The sequence below is a fragment of the Martes martes genome (assembly GCF_963455335.1).
Source record: "Martes martes genome assembly, chromosome: 7".
NCBI lineage: Eukaryota > Metazoa > Chordata > Mammalia > Carnivora > Mustelidae > Martes > Martes martes.
The window spans coordinates 96,030,373-96,052,060 of record NC_137894.1 but is presented as its reverse complement, the minus strand read 5'-3'; positions in this window follow the sequence as shown (position 1 = coordinate 96,052,060).

The following is a 21,688-nucleotide window of genomic DNA, read 5'->3' as shown; positions in this document are numbered from 1 at the left end:
GGTAGAATCCTTTCCTATTATACTTTTTCTACTTCTCTCCTCAGATATAGTAGTATTTGGTTTATAAATTTAGGTGCTCTGATGTTGTGTGTATATATTTATAAATGTTATATCATCTTGATGACTTGATCTCTTCACCATAATATAATGACCTTCTTTGTGCCTTGTTACCATTGTTTGATTTAAAGTTTGTTTTGTCTTATATATGTGTAGTTACCTCTGCCCTCTGTTGGTTTTGACTTTCGTGGAATATATTTTTCCATCTCTTCTCTTTGAGTCTATGTGTGTCTTTAGGGTGACATATGTCTCTTGTATACAATATATAGGTAAGTCTTATTTTTTATCCGTCCACCACTCTATGCCTTTTGATTGGGGAATTTAATCCATTTACATTTAGAGTTAATTATTGATAGGTAAGGCCTTCCTAATGTTATCTTAGTAACTGTTTTCTGGCTGTTTTGTGCTTCCCTTGTTTCTTTCTCTTTTGCTGCCTTCTTTTGTGAATTGGTGATTTCTTTGTGGTGGCATGCTCTGATTCTCTTCTTTTTATCTTTTGTGAATCTGCTCTTTCTCTTCTCTTTATCTTTTGTGAATCTACTCTGGTTTCTGTTTTGTGGTACCATGAGGCTTATAGAAAACATTTTATAGGTATAATCATCTGTTTTTTGCAAATAACAGCTTAACTTTTGCCACATACAAAAACTCATTCTCCTACTCTTCTGTCTTGTTTTTAATGTCATAATTTTCCTTTTTTTAATGTGTATTTGTTAACAAATCATAGTAGCTATTGTTATTTTAATACTCATTTTTTAACCTTTGTACTATAGATAAGTGGTTAATATAGCACCATATTACGCTATTACAGTATTTTGAATTTGATTATATATTTACCTTTACTGGCATGTTGTATATATTCATGTTATGTTCATGTTACTAGTTAGCATCCTTTCACTTCAGCATTTCTTGTAAGGCAGACCTAGTGGTGAACTTCTTCAATTTTTATTTGTCTGGGAAAATCTTCATTTCTCCTTCATTTCTGAAGGATAATTTAATCAGATAGAGTATTTTGGGCTGGTGTGTTTTTTCATTCAGCATTTTGAATATGTCATTCTGTTCCCTCCTTTTAAACTTTCTTTTTTTCTTTTTTTAATTTCTTTTCAGCATAACAGAATTCATTGTTTTTGCACCACACCCAGTGTTCCATGCAATACGTGCCCTCCTTAATACCCACCACCTGGCTCCCCCAACCTCCCACCCTCTGCCCCTTCAAAACCCTCAGATTGTTTTTCAGAGTCCATAGTCTCTCATGGTTCACCTCCCCTTCCAATTTCCCTCAACTCCCTTCTCCTCTCCATCTCCCTATGTCCTCCATGTTATTTGTTACGCTCCACAAATAAGTGAAACCATATGATACTTGACTCTCTCTGCTTGACTTATTTCATTCAGCATAATCTCTTCCAGTCCTGTCCATGTTGCTATAAAAGTTGGGTATTTATCCTTTCTGATGGAGGCATAATACTCCATAGTGTATATGGACCACATCTTCTTTATCCTTTTAAACTTTCTGCTGAGAGATGCACTGATATCATGGAGGGGATTCCTTTGCAGATTATAGTCTTTTCTCTTATTGCCTTTTAGATTCGTTGTCTTTGATTTTTGACAGTTTTATTATAATGGTTCTTCCAGAAGAATGCTTTGGATTGCAATTACTGGTGACCTATTAGCTTCATGAACTTGAATGTCCAAATCTCTCCCCACACTTGTGGTACCACTTTATTTCTTTAATAAGCTTTCTGTCCTCATTCTTCCTCTCTTCTTCTAGAACTCCAGTATGTCACACACTTGGCTCTTTTTTTTTTTTTTTAAAGATTTTATTTATTTTTTTGACAGACAGACATCACAAGTAGGTAGAGAGGCAGGCAGAGAGAGAGGGGGAAGCAGGGTCCCCGCTGAGCAGAGAGCCTGATGCGGGGCTCGATCCCAGGACCCTGGGATCATGACATGAGCCGAAGGCAGAGGCTTTAACCCACTGAGCCACCCAGGCGTCCCACACATTGACTCTTTTGATGGTGTTCCAGAGATCAAGCAAGCTTTCCTCATTCTTTTTCTTTGTTGTTGTTGTTGTTGTTGTTGTTGTTGTTGTTGTTTTCCTCTGGGAAATTTCAAAGTGTCTGTCTTCCATCTCACACACTCATTCTTGTGTTTGGTCTATTCTGCTGTTCATACTTTCTTTTGCATTTTTCAATTCATTCATTTTTCCCTTCATCTCTAGAATTTCTGTTTTTTTTTTTTTTATGTTCTCTATGTCTTTGGTAATTTTCTCATTTGTTTCTGTACTGTTTTCCTGATTTGTTGGATTGTCTTTCTGTGTTTTCTTGTACCTCATTTATTTTCCTTAAAACAGCTATTTCAAAAATCTTTTATTGGGGAAATCATAGCTCTCCATGTCTTTGAGTTTGGATACCTTAAGATTATTGTGATCCTTTAATGATGTCATGTTTCCTTGATTTTTCATGTTACTTGGAGTTTTGCATTGCCATCTTTGCATTTGAAGTAGCCACTTCCTCCAATCTTTCCTACCCTCCTTCAGGGTAGAAAAGCCCATCACTGCTGTTAGAGGTTCTGAGGCCTTTTGAGACCTTCTATGGATACATCTGTTCCATGCTTTTTGTGCCTTCTTGTGGCTGAATTGTTAAGATTGTATGTCTTTTCTCAGTCCTACCACAAATCAAGCAGGCTGCTGATAGCCTCTCTTTTGTTCCCTGAAGTTAGTGCTGCAGCTCATATGTAGTTTTTTTTTTTTTTTTCCTGGGCCCCACACTCTGGACTGCTTTCTATGCATGCTACCTAGCCATCTACCAAAACTTACTGTTACTACCACGCTCAGGAGTATGCCCAGGGTGTTGGTCACAGAGTGGAGGGAAATGTAGGTGAGGCCCACAGGGGACTGGGTGATGCTGTGGGCCAGTCAGGGGAAATCTTTGGGTGATGCTTTCCCAGTGCCTTGTGGGCAGTCTTCCTGATGGAATCCATAATGTAGTCAGTAAGAACTATGCCCTTTTAATGCCCTCTGAATATGTTTTCTGCCCTCTCCTAATCTCCCTTCCTCCCAGCATGGAACTTCTGATTTAGTACTCTGGATGCTGTAAGAGAAAAATGAATCTCTCTGGCTGCAAGCTGAACAGCTGAGGAAGCTGAATGCTCACTCACCCACTCTTTCTTTTCCCCATGGGAGAAGAAGTTTTCCCCATGGGAGAAGAGGTTTTCATTTTGCCCTAAGTTGTTCTGCCTTAGAGGAGGGGTAATGTGGGTTAAGTCAAACTATTCCTCTCACACAATCTAGTACATTAAAATTCATAGTCATTTTTTTTTTCCTTCCCTGGAGTTCTGGAACATTTCTGGAAACCTGGATTTCTACAAAAGCTCATCTGTGGGTGACTATCCGTGTCAGTATTTTCCAGGTATTCTTAGACTGCAGCTGAGAGTGTCTGAAACCAGGTCACAGGCTACTGTGGTGACCATGGCTGGTGCAGAGGCCTCTTAGTATATGACCCAATGCATAGGTGGACAAGACTCCTTTCAGGTCCCTTGGCATATGGTGCTGAGTCCCACATCTTCCACAGGGCACTTTTGTTCATGAATGGATGTCAAATTTTTGTTGTTTGAAGGGAGATAAAAATGTACAATGTCTAATACTGTCATAATTCTTATGTCACTCCAAAAATCTTTTAAGATTTCATCTGATAATTTGTAGTAGAGTGGATATCTGAACAATATTGAGATTCCTAATCCTTGGACATGGTTTAGGTCTCCATTTTTGAGATCACCACACTTTTCAAAGTTCCAGCCTTATTTTATATGCTCCCATATCTGCCCAATTACTCCATTTATGCGATCTTGATGCTAGGCAAAAAAGAGAATTGTATCTGATCTAGAGACTTTTTCTCCTTTAATATTTCAAGGATTTCTAACACCAATAATAAATTAGATAATGGGTTTTGAAGGTCCTAGGTTACCAAAATTTTACCCTTCAGGGAACTGAGTTCCCTTTAAAGGGTTTCTGGAAATAGCAGAAATATTCTATAGCAATGAGTAGAGAAAGAACAAAAAGAACAGGGGAAAGTCATTATGCAAATACATGGACAGTCGAGGGTGTGCTGCCTTGAGGACATGATATCAAATACCTTGCCAATGATCTGAGTGAGCAGATATAAAAAATTTTTTTGTACTTCTTGTCCACTTCAGTTCTTTTTTTTTTTTTTTTTAAAGATTTTATTTATTTATTTGACAGACAGAGATCACAAGTAGGCAGAGAGAAAGGCAGAGAGAGGAGGAGGAAGCAGGCTCCCTGCAGAGCAGAGAGCCTGATGCGGGGCTCGATCCCAGGACCCTGGGATCATGACCTGAGCCGAAGGCAGAGGCTTTAACCCACTGAGCCACTCAAGTGCCCCTCCACTTCAGTTCTTGTTTGAATGTTGAGCTGCTCTATGGTTTCCAAAGGGCCCCAGTACATCAAACTTTTACAACCATAACTCTCTAACAGACCTCAATATTTCTGTTCCAATCAGGCAGTTCTTGGTGACTGCTGCTTTTCTTAAACCTCTTAAATCCAAACTTCCTTCTTTACCTACATCTAAAGAATTTGGGGTGCTTCTCTGCACCTTAGATTTTCAGTTTTTATTCAGGAAGAGTCTTGTTGGGAGAGATTGTATGCAAATTAGCTGGTAGGGCTCTACAGCTGTGATTTTTCAGAAACTGCACAATAGAAAGAGGCAGTTTTTTTCGGCATTAGGTTTAGTGGTTTTTAATGTAAGTTTATTAGGTGGTAATGGGACTATAGATTGGTTTAGCTGCTTGTTCCTATTGAGGCTATAAAACAGACTCACAGTCTTTTTAAGCACAGAGGTTGTTTGTTGCTTTTATGCAAGGCTAGGATGGAAAACCTTTTTATACTGCCCAGAATTTTCAGGCTCAATAGATTTACTAGTATTATTATACTTCAGTGGGGCAATCCAGAAGAAAGGTTTTGAAATATTTGCTGTGTCCTTTACACATGAAAATTAAAAAAAGACCCAGTACACTTTTCCAGTTGGGAAGCAGCCATGTTTTATATCTCTAATGTGAAATATTTGTCTTGATTTTCACTAGTATTAATCCAAGGTAGACTGGATGAGCCAGGCCTGGGTGAGACTGGGTTCCTCAGTCCTCAATAGCCTCTTCTTGGTAAATTATGCTCCTCAGGCTAAAGTAAAACATCTTATGGGATTTGCCAAGTCAGATGGTATTTTTAGGCTTGTGTTCATTGGAAGATGATAGTGGTTTGAACTGTGTATTGGGCAAAAGCCATTCTAAGAAGAAGTTTTTGACCAACAAAGATGAGAAAGTCAGAAACTAGGGAGATTTAGTATAAAAGATAAACGACATTTGCAATATCAAAGAAGGATTTTAAGAAACAATAGCGCCAGTACAGGCATTCTAATGCACTGAAGTGTGAGAGCTCATTTTCTGGTTATTTAGGAAAGAAGCACAGTGGACTGTTTCAGACATGAGACTTTCTCTCTCTGTCTGAACTCACTTATCATACTGGTATCCTAGGAGTTTATTGCTCTCATTCTTCACTTTACTCATTCCTTCTTTTAAATATAACGTAATTAAAATTTAACCCAATCAGGACAATTATCTAATTTTGTGTATTCTGATTTTTCAATATTTTGGAAAGTTTAATACTTTTTGTGTAAGAATAAAATACAAAACATCAAAATTATGTTATTAGATACTCAAAAGTGCATTTTGCTCATATCAGCTTGAATCTATGTGCTCCTGAAAGATTTTCTAATGATGTGATCATTTCAGGGACTATCATAAAGTTTTCACTGAGTAACTTTTTTCATATGGCAACTTTTATCTCCTGCGTAATGCACTTGGCATCAAGGAAGGATAATTTTGTTTTACTCTTTTCTAATAAAGGAAGTGTTAACTTACATATTAAAAAAGGTCAAAATTGTATCTTATGTAAAGTTTATGTTTGTTTAAAGTAATTTCCTTACAAAAAATGTCCAGGAATTGTGAAGTACCATGGAATTTAGGTTTGATTCCAGGACGTTGACTTCAAGGAACCACTTACCAATAGACCCTTGAGTACGTCTATTTCTGTTTGGACAGCACAAAATATTTAGCTCTGCTAAATATTCAGGGGACAAGTTCCTCCAGCTATCTCAGTCACTTCTGTGCTGGGGGTTTAGAAGGGGCTCACCCTTAGGGCTCATGATTTCCTAGGACTCCAATAACTCAGAAATGCTGTCATGCTGATGGTTTATTACAGGGAAAAGATACAACATGAGTTAAAAGGCCAGTGGGTTGGGGTGCCTGGGTGACTCAGTCAGTTAAGCTTCCAACTCTTGGTTTTGGCTTAGGTCATGATCTCAGGGTTGTGAGATCAGGACCCTTGTCTGGCTCTGTGCTCAATGCAGATTCTGCTTGAGATTCTATCTCTCCCTCTCCCTCTGTCCCTACCCCAACTCATGCTCTCTCTCTCAAATAAATAAATAAATAAATAAAATCTTAAAAGAAAAAAAGAGACAATGGATGAAGTCCAGAGAAACCAGATGTAAGCTTCTGGGTGTCCCCTCCCGGGAACACTGTGCAACAGTGGAGTTGCACAGAGATGTGCTAAATTCTCTCAGAAGCAGTGTGCAACAATATGTGTTAGTATTGTCATCCAGAGAAGTTCACATGGAGCCCTGGTGTCCAGGGTTTTTATCTGGGGTCAGCGACATAGGAAAGGAGCACCTGTGTGACAGACTTTAGCTATTCAGAGTCTAGCTCCTTCCCCCCAAACTAGAGGTCAAACTAATACAGCATATCCCAAGCCCTCAGGCATATCAAGACAGGCATTCAACATAAGTCACAATGTTAGCATAAGCCATCTGATCAGACTGACAAAAGGTTAGCCAAAGACTCAGGAATGCAAAAACAGTCTTATAAAGTGGAATATTCCAAGGGATTGGAGATTATCTGCCAGGAGCTGGCCAAGGACCAGTTCTTTTAAAGACAGGCCTTTCTTTGGAATGTACAGGTCTTCAAGGACCAGTCATTGAGGAATTAACCCTTTACTACACAACTTCTAACCCCCAATTTTTGAGAGGCCAGTGTTACATACTAATCACAAAACCAAACACAACAGAGTGGGCATTCAACTTTTGTACCTGCCACTCACCTCTACCTCCAATTTCTTTCTTTCTTTCTTTCTTTTTTTCCCCCAATCCTAAATCATCTTTCTTCAAATCAAGACAGCCTTTCTGTCTAACTCTGCTCTGGCTCTCTGAAATAATTGTTTCTTTATTTTAGTTATAATCCATAAGAAGAGACAGATAATATCTATATGTTTTTTTCCATTATTGGAATTTTGTAAGGATAACTTAAATGATAGCACTGGAAACACTTTCCCTCTGCATAGCAACAGTGCTGGATAACTTTGAAAGAATAATGTAATTGTTGAGCACACACTTAGAAATGGTTTCTCCTTGCTTAGATATCTTCCTTTTTCTTTTTCTGAAATAACATTTTCCTCTGCTCCCCATGTAGAAACATATAATGGGAGCTTTCACTTACTGTGCGTAAGGAAAATTGCAATTTTGCCAAACAGTTATCCTAAATGTGGCAACTTAACAAGTTATAGTAGAAATGGGTTGGAAGGATAAAGACAGCTCACTGCCTCCAAGTAGGGGTAGTATAAAGTGGGGTGTGTATGCAGACACTGTTGATTAGAATTAGAAGAGCTGCTATTAACTTACTGGCAAAACACATGTTTCTCCAGCCAAATACCTCAGTGATGGTTCCAGAGGTGACAGCTTCTGAAAAGCCAAACAAACAAACAAAGTTATGTCTATTTTTCAGTAATATAAAATCAGGCTTTTTGGACGTATGTGTGTGTGTGAGTGTGTGTGTGTGTGTGTGTGTGTGTGTGTGTATGCTTAGGGTAGAGGGAAAGTAATTTATAAGACAAACCCTGATTAAAATCACCTTGGCTCTCACTTTTGGGAACCAGCAGCTCCATGTTGTAGGGAAGCAATGGTCTGGCTGAAGGGGGAGACCTGGTTCTCAAACTAAAATTCAGTATTCATTTCTCAGGAGTAAAGTCAATTTAGTTAACTGTTCCCAATTGCTTTAGAATAGCATTTTGGGGGCATGGGTGAAATAGGCAAAGGGGATTAAGAGGTACAAACTTCCAGTTATAAAATAAGTCACGGGGATGACAAGAACAGCACAGGGAATATAATTGATGATATTGTAGTAACCATATGGTGACAGATGGTAACTACACTTATCCGTGAGCATTTTATAATATATAGAATTGTCAAATCACTCTGTTTTATACCTGAAATGAATGTAATATTGTATGTCAAGTGTACTTCAATTAAAAATAAAAAAGAGATAATAAAAATATATAATGTCAAAATAATGTAATAAATTCATTCAAACAACAACAAAAAAAGAGTTTTATAAAGTTTGGTGGAGCTTTTGGATATTCTCATCCTCTTGTAAATTTTATTATTAGTACTCATGAAAGTCTCAAGAACTGTATTCATAATGCAAAAGAAAAAAAAGAAAGAAATATTATGGTACTATTTTCTGATTCTGAGAGTTTGTCATCAGTCCAGTTCTATGAGTGCTGAGATAAAACTGCAATGTGTTGGGTGTCTGGGTGGCTCAAATAGTTAAGCATCAGCCTTTGGCTCAGGTCATCATCCCAGAGTTCTGTATTGGGCACCCTGTTCCTCAGGGAGCCTGCTTCTCCCTCTGCCTCTCTCTCTCTCTCTCTCATGAATAAATAAAATCTTAAAAAGAAAACCACATTGTGTTGTTTACTAGGACTGAGAAGAAGGCTCAACTAGACATTTGGGAAAAAAAAATATGTCCCAGAGAGTTCAGAGACTTTCAAGGGGGCTGTATTTAAAGGAAACACCTAGGCTTGCCTTAAGAATGTGATTGCCTAAGCTCTAAGTTTCAGGTCCTAGAGACCATACAAACAAGCAGCATCCTGAAACTTTGCAACCTCCAAAAGGGGATTCCTCTCCTATGGCCCTCTCAGGCCCTATGAAGGACCATGGAGAGCAGAAATCCTCCAGGTGAGCATGGTAGAGTGGCCCAGCTGTGAAGGAACTCACTCTACCGTTGAGGCAGTGAGTCCTTGCTATTCTTCTCCAACAGAATAGGCAGTGCTGTCAATAGCTAACCATTGAATACTGCCTCCTTTTCCCTCCTTTCTCAAATGGACGTCGTTTGTCATTTTTCTGTTTTTTTTTTTTCCCCTATGTCTGCAAATGGAGGTTAGAGTAATCAATTGGCCATAGATTGCTAGAGCTTGAGGAATTTGATCCAAAATATGCATAATATTCAGAAATTCTGAGTTTATGAGAATTTGGGTCATGTCCCCTGACAAAAGAGTTAATGCATTATTGGTTGTATAATGAATACTTCCATTATGCCAAATGAAATAATTTTATATTTATATGAGAAAAAGGATTGCAATATGCTTGAAGGTCAAGGATGATGATTATAGTAGATCATCTCCTAGTTTTGTTTGCTTGAATCCATTTCCTTCTTTCTCTGAAAAGACAATACCCTGCATATGTGGTATGTAGAGAGGACCATTCTATGTCATAGTAGAGGGGGCTTAATCTGCCTCCTCTTTCTATCAAACGTGCATGGAATAGTTCTGTGCCTGGATAGTCATGTACCTAGCCCCAGAGCTTGGTTCAGGAAAGAGCCTGCAACCTCAACCAGACCTTTGGGGAAAACACTCTGTTTATGCTAGGTTTGCTAAACTCTAAAGATGTGATCTTTGGGCTACTGATGGTCATTGGGCTCCAACCAAGCCCATATCCTTTCTAAGGGATGGAGAGAAACACAGAGTCCAGAAGATGCCATGTGAGCACTGTGCCCAGTCATATTTCAAGCCAGATCTCCCTCTTGACATTTTGATTGTGTAAACTAGTGATTTCCCTTTTTCACTTAAGACATTTTGAATTGGTTTCAATCTCATACAGCTGACAGAGTCCTGGCAAATACAGAATTGGGTCTTTACTGATCTCTGAAACTATTTCCTTTACTCAAAGTGGGCTAATAATATCTACTTGACAGAATTGTCATGGGAATAAAAAATGCAATATATATATTAAGGCCGTCATTGGAGAGCTATTTAACACTATGTCCTATGCAGACATAGGGTCTCTAGTTAGTATTTCTTTCCCATTGTATATCAGGATTAAACAGTATAGTAGCCCTCTATTTTAAAACATCCTTTCATTAACCATCTAACAAACAGAGCTATTTGAAGATAGTTTGTCCCCTCTTTCATCATAGACTATTTTGCCTTCAGCTTCCACAGCTCTTATAAAGTATCTGTAATTTTGGTATGTATCTATCTAATCTAGTGATGCAGGACTTGAGGGAAGAACCCCAAATCCAAAGTACTTAACTACCAGCTACCAGATCCTGAGAAGGAAAACAGATGACAGTCATCTAGTTAAGAACAAAAATTAAGATTGCATGGTGAAATAGATTTTCTTAAAATGTCAGAAGTCAGCCAAGAGATAGTTCCACAGCTCTGTGAGCCATCTATGACCTCAGTTTAATCTCCTAAAATTTCAGGAAATAGACAGTTTTTTAAAATCCTATTTTAAGCTGTTCTATCATTTGAGAACACCACAGTGGAATCTTGACACTAATAATAACAGTCTGGCTTTTCCATTTTCCCCTCTTCTCTTTGAATCCAAACTACTACCCCAGTGACCAACATGCTCTAAATTCCAAGAATTAATTGTGTATGTGTTTGCACGTGTGTGTGCACACGTGTGTGCTTTGACATTGGAAACTTGTTTATATTTCAAGTAGAATATCTGGTAGGGGAAATATTAAGAGAGAGTTGCTGGAACACACATATTTGTATACACTACTTTGGTATTAGACAGTTAGATTGGAAAGTCATTCCATAGTGAGGATCTAAGGGGATGAGGCACACAATCAGTAAGACTTGATTGGGAAAGGAAATCAGAAGGAGCTCTGAGCATGGGATGCTGATATGAGGGGCAGGGATCAGTGTGGGGTTTTGGGGTTCTTTGGGGGTAGTGGAGTGTGATGGAAGGAAAGGAAAGGATGAAACTTAACTACAAAATTTTTCTGAGAAGCAGACTTGAGTGATATGATGATCAAGTGGGTTCTCTGGCCCAAAGGCACAGTGAGTGGCTCTTTAATGAACTTTGCAGTGGTGAACTAGGCAGCACCAGACCATGGGGGTGAGCTTTCCTGACTCTCATTTATGCTATCATAGGACTCCAGTTAGCAACTAGAATGTGTTATGCTTCTTGATACTATTTTTCTAATTTTCTAACCAGTCTGACCGTAAATATTAGCTATGACCTCAGGCCTTATTTCTCTTGATGTTTGGTAGGATTTTTGATTTGGCTCAAAGATAGCACCTTTGGATTACCTTTTTGAGGTATTTGGATGACTCTAGGAAACTGTTGAAGTTAAACAGCCTAAATTTCCTAAGAGAAAACCTCCTTTCTGTTTCTTTGTGATCAATCAGGGATCCAGGCCAGTGGAGGCTCTACCATTTTTAACTCGTGGCTTCCAAGGCTACACTGTTCATTTCTGGTCTACCAATAGGATGGGAAAACACTGGACGTCCAGGATTGTAGAATTCCTCTTAAGCATGAGATGCAGAAATGGTGCAAATCAGTCTTGCTGTCAAGCCATTTGTGAGTTACATGGCCATTCTTCATCACGAGGGAAGAAGAATAACTGTGATCTTTACTCATGGCCCAGCCACAGCTCTCTCACCACAGAAGAGAAGGACAGATTTTGGTGCGTACCTACCAGTCCCTGCCATGGATAAATTTATATAATTCCTTGCATCTGTCAAGGAGAACCATCTGTTATATCATAAACTCTCTTTTCTCCTTGACTTTCAGAAAACTTGAAACTAAATTTAGTGCCCTCTTCTAGTAAGTCATTTTCACTTTTTGATATGTTTATTCATTACTCTGAACTGGTTTTTGATCTCCCTTTTAACTTTAATGGCCTTGTCCATCATACATTTTTATATTTTAAGTCTTCTCCTTTCCTTTTAGGAAATGGGTAGAATATAAATAATAAATGGAGTAACGCAATGCAATAAGGAACCTGTCCAAAGAATGTCTAATGTAAGAAGACTAGAAATGTAAGTATATTTGATAAATTCAAATTGATGAGCTGCAAAAATGTAGGTAGAAGAATTCCTTTGGAGGTTGTTGTGGTACTTCTTATATTCATGAGGTGAACAAATATTGTTAGCATGCAGTCCAAGCTGCCTAACAATGCAGGAAAGGAGAGACCCCATATCTCAGAGGCAAGGTTATCTCTCAATATATAAGCACCTTATGCTGTAATCCATAAGAATTACTCTGTATTTTTTTATGCTACTGAATGATCTATTTCAGCATATGAGAATGAGTTGTTCCATATGTCAGCAATCACTATCAGGATTAAAAAAAAGTGGTGCCATTTGCAGTGATATGGATGGAACTAGAGAGTATAACGATAAGTGAAATAAGTCAGAGAAAGACAAATACCATATGATTTCACTCATATGTGGAATTTAAAAACAAAAATGAATGAGCAAAAGAGGAAAAAGAGAGAGAGAGAGAGAGAAACCAAGAAACAGACCCTAGAGAACAAACTGATGGTTACCAGTGGGGAAGGGGGAGGACGTTGGATGAAGTAGGTGATAGAGATTAAAGAGTACACCTGTCATGATGGGCACTGGGTGTTGTATGAAGTGTTGAATCACTGTATTATACACCTGAAACTAACATCACACTACGTTATCTAACTTGAATCAAAATAGAAACTTAAAAGCCAAAAAAATAATCACATGAAGACACAAGAGAATGCCCTGAGTGATCTGACCAACCGTTATTGGGGAATTAATAAATCAGAGGCTGTTATCATAGGGAAAAAGAACCAGTGAGTTTTGAGTACCTAATATTTGCCCAGAATGCTTCATGGGAGATATAAAACATGGTTCCCTTCCTTAAGGATCTTACACTCTTACAATCCTGAGAGACATAATACATTATAATGCAAAGTATTTTTACTTCCCCTTGTAGATCCTGTCCCCAGCCCAGTGCATGGTGCAGAGTAGTCTCTCAACAACCAGTGCTGAATGAGGGAGCAGTACTAGAATGTCACTGGATTCTAAGCTAAAATTTAAAATAGGTGTTAGGAGTCTCAGAAATATGCAGCATTTCTACAGATGCTCTATATTCCAAGTGTTCACTTGTGTGCACTAAGAAAAACTAAAATCTGGTCACTAATTTGACAGGGAAATTCACCGTAAAACTCTGTTTAATAGTTCCTTCTAGATTTGTCACCAGACATACCTGTTCACATTCTTATAATGATGAGAAAAATATGTGCCCCATTCACATAGCAGTCCCTTTTCTAGGCATTTTTTGACAATGTGCAGACACCTAAGGTGTGTGGGTTCCTTGGACTTTAGATAACAAAGGAATTAAGCTTTAAAATATCTACCTGCAGGCATTTATTAAAAGGTATGTATAACATTTTGTTAAGTTATGAGCTTTCCAAAATTTCTCATATTTTCAGCATTTTTCCTCTTCATTTGTGGTGGTTTATCTTTGTTTATTATGCCTACTTTCTGTCATATTTTTAAAAAAACTTTCAAATTCCCTAAAAAAACACCTGAGTTATATAGGAAGTCTGATATTTGTTTGTATAGCTATTTGCTTATAACTAAGGGGTCCAAACGTGGGTTCATAGATGGTTCTTATGTGTACACACAGAACATGGTCTGATGGTGGTTTATTGGAAATGACAGAGCATTTCAACTTTCAGTCTCTGCCGTCTTTACTGTACGGCTTTAGGCTCATCATTTTTTATCCTTTCATGACAATCAGAGTACTTTTTCATCAGCCAATTTGAAAAGACATTGTTTCATTTGATGAGTTAACTAACATTTGGGAAACATGCTGAACCGGGGTTGGGGGGAAGTTAACAAATAAAATTAATGATAATAGTGTTGCTAGGCACAGTAATCTTATTTCCTATGCTGGTAAGTGAATTTTTGCTTTTCATATTGAAGAGGATTAAGGAGCCTTTTTATAATGGAGTGTTTATTAAATGTGCTATGGATGTGAAGTAAATCAATTGCTTGGGTATAATAATCTATGTAACCTTTTAGTAAAGAAGCAATTCAAATGGGGCTTTATGAAAATGTTTGTTTCTCTGTACTATATGAAAATTTGTTCACACTTCAAAAGCTAGGAATATTTCTAAGGCCCATGTAGTAAACATATAGGAGTTTACACTATTCCTAAGAACTGTGATTTGAACTGATAACTTCCCCAGGTAGCTGGAGGTCTTTTCTCTCTCAATGGGGAAGTCTCATGAGACCTGTGAGAGGAACATTCAGGAAGTCAAGTAATCAGCCCTTTCCCCATCACCTATCAATTTTTAGGCATCCTTGACTTTTAATTATAAAGTATTTAATCTTTATGAACTATGTAGAGAAATCATAAGCTATCTTATACTTTGAGAGATGTCCATCTTCCAAAAACTTTGAGTAGTTGAGGTTTGCTTGCTTTGGGTTGTGTTAGGTGGGGATTCTGTAGATTATCTTCTTGGCAAAATACAATGTGTTGAGCGAGACTACAGCCTTCATCAGGCCCCCAGGGCCACACACAACATGCCTTATTCTGTACAGGCCTCAGTCAAATCAGGTCTTTTTTTAAAGATATGTTTATATATATATATATATATATATATATATATTTTTTTTTTTATTTTAATAGCAAGCTGGCAGGAACAGCACAGAAGACAAACATTAAAAACACGTACTTGCACATAGGACAAGTTAGTTAAAGTATAGTGAATGGATGGGATCTATTGTCTGATACAAATGCTACAAACACCATTTAGCTGCTGTCAATAAGAAATTTATTTGTTTAAAAAAATCCAAATGCTGGCATTGTCTGGAAAAATGTAACAGGTTTATTGTTGTTATAAAGTCAAACTGCTGAAATGTGTTCACTGAAACATTTTGACTTGCATGAATGCTTTTGTCCTTGTATGTAGATTAAAAATTCACATACAAATTAAAATGGAAAAACTGCCAATACCTGATTTCTGTTCCCCATTTTTCCACTTGCAATCATATACTTAGGTAACTTTTGACCCCATGGGGAAAAGTATTTAATGTTCAGAACTACCAAATAGCAGGAAGAAGAGAAAAAACATTTTTTTCTGAAGAATAAAATGTTTTCCATCATAGTGGAAGCTTTTTTTCTTTTGAAGATTTTATTTATTTGAGAGAGAGAGAGAGAAAGAGAACAAGCAGGGGAGGGGCAGAGGGAGAGGGAGAAGCAGACTACCCGCTGAGCAAGAAGCCCTATATGGGGCTGGATCTCAGGACCTCGAGATCATGACCTGAGCTGAAGGCAGGTGCGTAACCTGCTGAGTCACTCAGGCACCCCCACCCCCCCCATGGTAGTGGAGTTTTAAGCACGTTCTCCGCCTATGTGCTATCCATGCCAAATGTGTAATAGTTATGTCAAAAGACATCCAGCTAGCATGCCACATACATGGAAAATGTGCTTAAAATTCAGGTCTTTTTATTCCTTCTCCTTCCTTCCCCACCTGCTGTAACATATTGAACTATTGACTATCCTCTCAGTCCCATATCCCTTATTTCTCCCTTTTCTAATGGTCTTAGTTTAGGTTCCCCAGAAACCAGAGACTGAAGCAATGGGTTTATATGTTACTGCTTTTTTAGGGATTATAATCCCAGGAAGCAGGAATGGGGGACAAGGGAAGTATGACTGGGGAGGAAAAAGACCCCAAACAAGGGTGTACTGTGGAGCTGGTTGTTACTAAATTCAAATGATTATCTCATCCTGAGAGCTATCCCCTGAGTAGCCAGGTCAGTAGCTTCCCAAAACGTCCCATCAGAGGACTGAAAGGACATTGTAGTTGACTTCAGCTGTAGCAACTTCTCTTTTTGAGCCCAGACTCTCTTTATTGGGCCTGTCCTCCCATCCCCCAGCTGCTGTGTTGATTGCCAATAACTTATCACACTGCTCTCTTCTCTGGAGTGTTGCTGGGAAGTCAGTGGATTAGGGAAGTTATGACTGCAGCCCCAGGGACAGCTTGTAGCCAATGGCTGACTCACAGGAGATTCAAAGGACTGACCCTTGACCCAATTCATGTTCCCTGAATTGCCCCCACGGGATCAGATTGAAGCTATTTGGCTGTGGTCAAATAGTTGCTTAGCTGCTTGATAGGCTCTGACCTGTTTTCCTCACTCCCTTTCTCCTGATAGCATTTCTTCCGTAAATCACTTGGACAAAAAATTTTGTCTCAGATTCTTATTCCCGATTTCATAGGGGAATAATTTGTCCCCTGCCTCCTGTCTCACTGGTCCTGAGTAAGCATCAAAGGGAAGCGAGGCAAGAGAGCCATTTAGTCCAGGCACATGGCCATGTGCCTGCAGGTCACACCAGTGTGAAGGCAGTGAGAGACTCTATGGGATTACTCACTGTGGCAGCAGTGGGAACAAGGGATAGAAGGCGAGGAAGATTGGAAACGGTACAAAAAAGAAATCTGATACAATCCACCCCTTGAACTATTCACATCCTTTTCTTTTATCTGTCCTTGCCCCCCATCACAAGAGGGGACCTCTACTACTGTAACGGCATGGTGCCCTCACTTCTTCCCTAAGGGTGAGGTACAGGGGAGAGCTTCCTTCAGAGTGGTGGCTAACTACATTCTCTGAGGCAAGAAAGTAAAACAAGCTATAGTTCCAATTGTGGTGGCTGGTCCTGGCTCCTTATATTATAAGTATCCTTCCATTCCTCTACCTTATGTTCTTGATTTCTCTTACTGTTTATTAAGACTTTGGCTGATCTGAGTTGCTTGTCTGTTGGGATGACCCAGAATTCTTCCCCAAGGAGTCTGAGTACTTGGCTGCCTTGTCCTTATTGGGCTATTGTGGTTACAATCGATGGACTGCTACAGTCACTGATGTGGAAGCAGTAGGGATGCCCCTGAGTTCTACATGCATTGGTTCCCATTTTTAAACTGGATTATTTATTTTTTTTTTGGTATTGAGTTTTATAAACTCTTTATAGATGTTGGATACTAACCCTTTATCAGAGAAATCATTTGCAAATATCTTTCATTCTGTAGGCTGCCTTTTAGTTTTGTTGATGGTTTCCTTCCCTGTGCAGAAGTTTTTCATTTTGATGAAGTCCCAATGGTTTATTTCTGTTTTTGTTTGCCGTCCCTTAGGAGACGTTTCTGGTAAGAAGTTACTACATCTGATGTCAAAGATGTAACTGCCTGTGTTCTCTTCTAGGATTTTAATGGTTTCCAGTCTCACATTGAGGTCTTTAATTCATTTTGAATTTATTTTTGTGTATAATGTGAGAAAGTGGTCCAGTTTCATTCTTCTGCATGTAGCTGTTCGGTTTTCCCAACATCATTTGTTGAAGAGACTGTCTTTTTTTTCCATTGGATTTCTTTCCTACTTTGTCAAAGATTAATTGACCACATTGTTGTGGGTTCATTTTTGGGTTTTCTATTCTGTTCACTCATAGGTAGAATTTAAGAAACAAAACAAATGAACATAGGGGAAAAAAAGAGAGTCAAACCAAAAAACAGACTCTTAACTGTAGAGAACAAACTGAGGACTGCTGGATGGGGGTGGTGAGTAGTGTTGGGGGGGTGGGTTAAACAGGTGGTGGGTATTAAGGAGGGCACCTGTGATGAGCTTTGGATGTTGTATGTAAATGGTGAAATGAATTACTGAATTCTGCACCTGAAAACAATATTACACTGCATGTTAACTAACTGGAATTTGAATAAAAATTTGGAGACAAAACAACAACAAAAATGCATTGCTTCCTGCTCCGTTGTTTAGCAGACACACTAGTTCATCTTGGTAGTCAGGGTCCATGATCTTTTCCAGTACAACCACTCTTTTATTTTCTTCCTAGTCCCTTGGAATAAGAAAACCAAAGTGACAAGAGATAAGATGGTGAGCATAGATGTGGCTCTTGGCAGAAACTCCCTACAAACCTTCTTCTCCCCTCACAGCTTACCTTCCCCACCTCCCTCCTCACCCCTACTTCAGGACTACGATCTTGGACCAACCGGTGATGAAAGTTACAGGGGCAGTAAGGACATATCCTGCAAGTTGGTCACTGTGAGAGATGGTGGGAATTGTGAATTCTGTTTTTACCTCTTGGATCATAGATGTGTATTCTAGCCTTTGGGAATACAGCCCCGCTTATCAACCATTGTATCTTGGGTGGTAACAACTCAGTCTGAAGGGTGTTGTCTCTAAGAGGGTGCCTTAGTTATATTGCTAATAGGCCACCACTGTTCCATTCTATTAGGCTTGCTGTTTCTGGGTGATGGAATACATGGTCAGACCAGTGGCTTCTGTTGTGTTCTGCCCTCTGTTATACTTCTTTAGCTTTATAATAGGCCCCTTGTTTAGAGATAAGATTGCTGAGGGGGAATTTTAGGGTTTTCTATTAAGCTTTTCCTACCAAATGCCTTATTCCACAAGTCGGGATATGTCTGTTCTATTATAGAATATGGTAATAGGAATTAATAACCACCTGGATATAAAACTCATTAGACAAACTATCAGAAATACTGGAGTAAAATTTCATTGATCGGTTGGTTTCATAAGCTCCTATCTCTAAACAGAGGACCACAATGGCGTTTTGGGTTCCCAGGTATTATTCAAACCCCATATCTAACTGTTCTTGAAAAATGTGATTATTCTCCATCCCTCAGTGCATAGTTACCCTGGAAAATGGTAACATGTTGCTGTGGAGAAGAATCAGGATGAAATTTACAGTATGTATTCCTAGTAGCACTGACAGATCCTTCCTCAGAGAACCTGGCCTCCACATCAATCAGTGGTCTCTGGGAACTGACTTAGATCTAGGAACCACACAGGGAACCACATTTTTCTCTTATGGTGGCTGATGTCTGCTGGCCAGCTCTCAATTTTTAATTTATTATACTAGTTAAGATATATAGTAAACCTGGTCTGGTGTCCATCTATTTTGGAGGAACTCCACCATATCTTTATTATTGCCAGAAGTGGTATATGAAGAGTTTCTGATATAATTTCTACCTTCCCTAAACACATTTCTAGAGTTCTCAGTGGCCTTGGTTGATGGTTCCATTTACCTAGGGACTATAGAAGGAGGAGGAGTTTGTGGAGTAGATGGTGAGTTTAGTTTTGTTCATCTTTCATTTTGATGACATGCAGCTGAATATCTGGGTCTGGCGTCAAGTGAGGGTCTGGGCTTAAGGTAAAGATTTGAGTCATTCGGATATAAGAGCTAGTTGAAATGATGAAAGTGAAGGCTATAATCCAGAGAAAGATTGAGCTTTAGGAAAACAAGAACTAAAATAAAAAAAGCTTGTAAGTCACTCCCATTGCATCCTCAGTCACAGAACTGCTTTTTCAAAAATCAGCTGCCCCCAAATATAGAACTTCTGCAGCACTTTCCTTAAGCTTATGCTCTTTGTCAATATGATCCCTCATGCCAACGGTTCCAGGATATTCTCCAAGATCACTATTGCTGCTTTCTTCTTCACTGGGTTACCTTTCACAGCTCCTTATTGTTGTTACTTTCCAACCTTCATTCATGGAAGACATTGTTCTTTTCTCCCTCAATCCTACTGTCAGCAAGTAAGTAAGAGTCATGTAACAACATAGCCTTAGTGGTAGATTATATATTACTGTTCACTCACACTTGGTACTTCTACGGGTGATCCTCCCTGTGGAAGAATTATATATCCCTGCTTTGTGGAGCTGAGGCATGGACATATGACTAAATTTGGCCAGGAAAGTGTGAAAAGAAGTGAAAAGTGTCACTTCTGAGGAGAAGCTTTGAAGTTTACCATACTGACTTTACCTCCTACCAAAAACTCTGGTAATGTTCCATATAAGGATTGCTTGTCAGCATAAGGTGTGATGTCATGGAGCAGAGTTTTTCTCTGATCTGAGGTAGACAGGTGTTCTGAATAAGAAGTAAACATTATTGTTACAGATTAGAGATTTTCGGTTCATTTGTCATTGCAGTGTAAACTATCAAATACCGTCTCAAAATTTCAGATTACTTCAATTCCAATAATTTATTCTTAAGGCCACATCTAGATGTTTATCTACACCTGGAATGATTCCAACTCTAAAATATTAAATGTTGATATATGAATCTAGAGTCACTAGCTTTTTATAATTCTAGCTCTCTCACTTTCTTACTTTACACTTGACCTTAGGCCTTGTACCACTTTATGTACACTCACCTCCTTCTCCAGCCACTGTTATGGTGGAATTTTGGTGAAGATTTGACTGAATTTCTGAAGATACAACCCAGCAGCATCTCATCACATGTCCCACTTCGCATACCCCTCACTTCCTGCTCCAGCGCTTCTCTGATGCTGCAGTATGGAAAGTTTTCAGGAACCTGTTTGGCATTCATGCATGAGCAAATTAGAAATGTGACAGAGTTAGAGCTCATGGGATCACCCGTGACCAATGGCATCTGAAAGTGCATGGAAAATACTTTAAATTCTTGTTCCCTGGGTGAGCAGTTATGGACACATTCCATAGTTCTCAGAAGGTAAATCAGGATCAAGCACGCTGTTATCTGTGACAGCAACTAACATGGGAACACATCCTTGTATTGACTTTCCTTTCTTCCCAGTTTAACTCTCCCTGTCCTCATTCTGGTTCTCTGGAGTTTCTTTTCTTTCTTTCTTTTCTTGTTTCTTTCTTTCTTTCTTTTTTTTTAAAAAGATTTTATTTATTTATTTGACAGACAAAGAGAGCAAGTGAGCACAAGTAGGCAGAGCAGCAGACGAAGGAGGAGGGAGAAGCAGACTGTCTGCTAAGCAGGGAGACTGATGCGGGGCTCGATCCCAGGACCCTAGGATCATGACCGAAACCGAAGGCAGCCACTTAACTGAGTGAGCCACCCAGGTGCCCCTCTGGAGTTTTTAAAACTGTCTACAGACAAGCCTTTTTCTGAATCTCTGCTTCCAGGAAACACACACTATGATCGTTTTTATTAAGGTCTCTAGATTACCTATTTTCCATTTTCCCCTTCATGCACTGCCCACTCATGGCTTCATTTCCTCCAACTACTAAGAACCATGTGGTTTGTCACTCCATTCATTCTCTTCCAGCATTCTCAGAATCAAAGTTTCCCTGTATTTCTACCAGATCTATTCTGTTAACTCTAATTTGGATCAACCTCCTGCCTTTTCTATACCTGTTTCTTGGGTGCTGAAAGATGCTAGATGAAATCAGAGTTGAGGAACTGATAACAAATTGATGGTCACCTCTATGATTTGTAACCCAGTACTATCCTTAATCAGATCCTCTTCTGTTTTTCCACATCATCTTTTCCAAACATTAACCACCGTCTTCAAAATACCTACTCCACCACTATTGTTTTTTCTCTTAGCAAACTTTCTTCCCCATATAGACCAAAATATGTCTGTCAAGATAGGTGTATGCCTTGTTGAATTGTGTCTTTATCCACACCAGTTTATCTGTGTCTGTTCTAGCACCTGGTTTCCCTCTAATCTGGAGGAG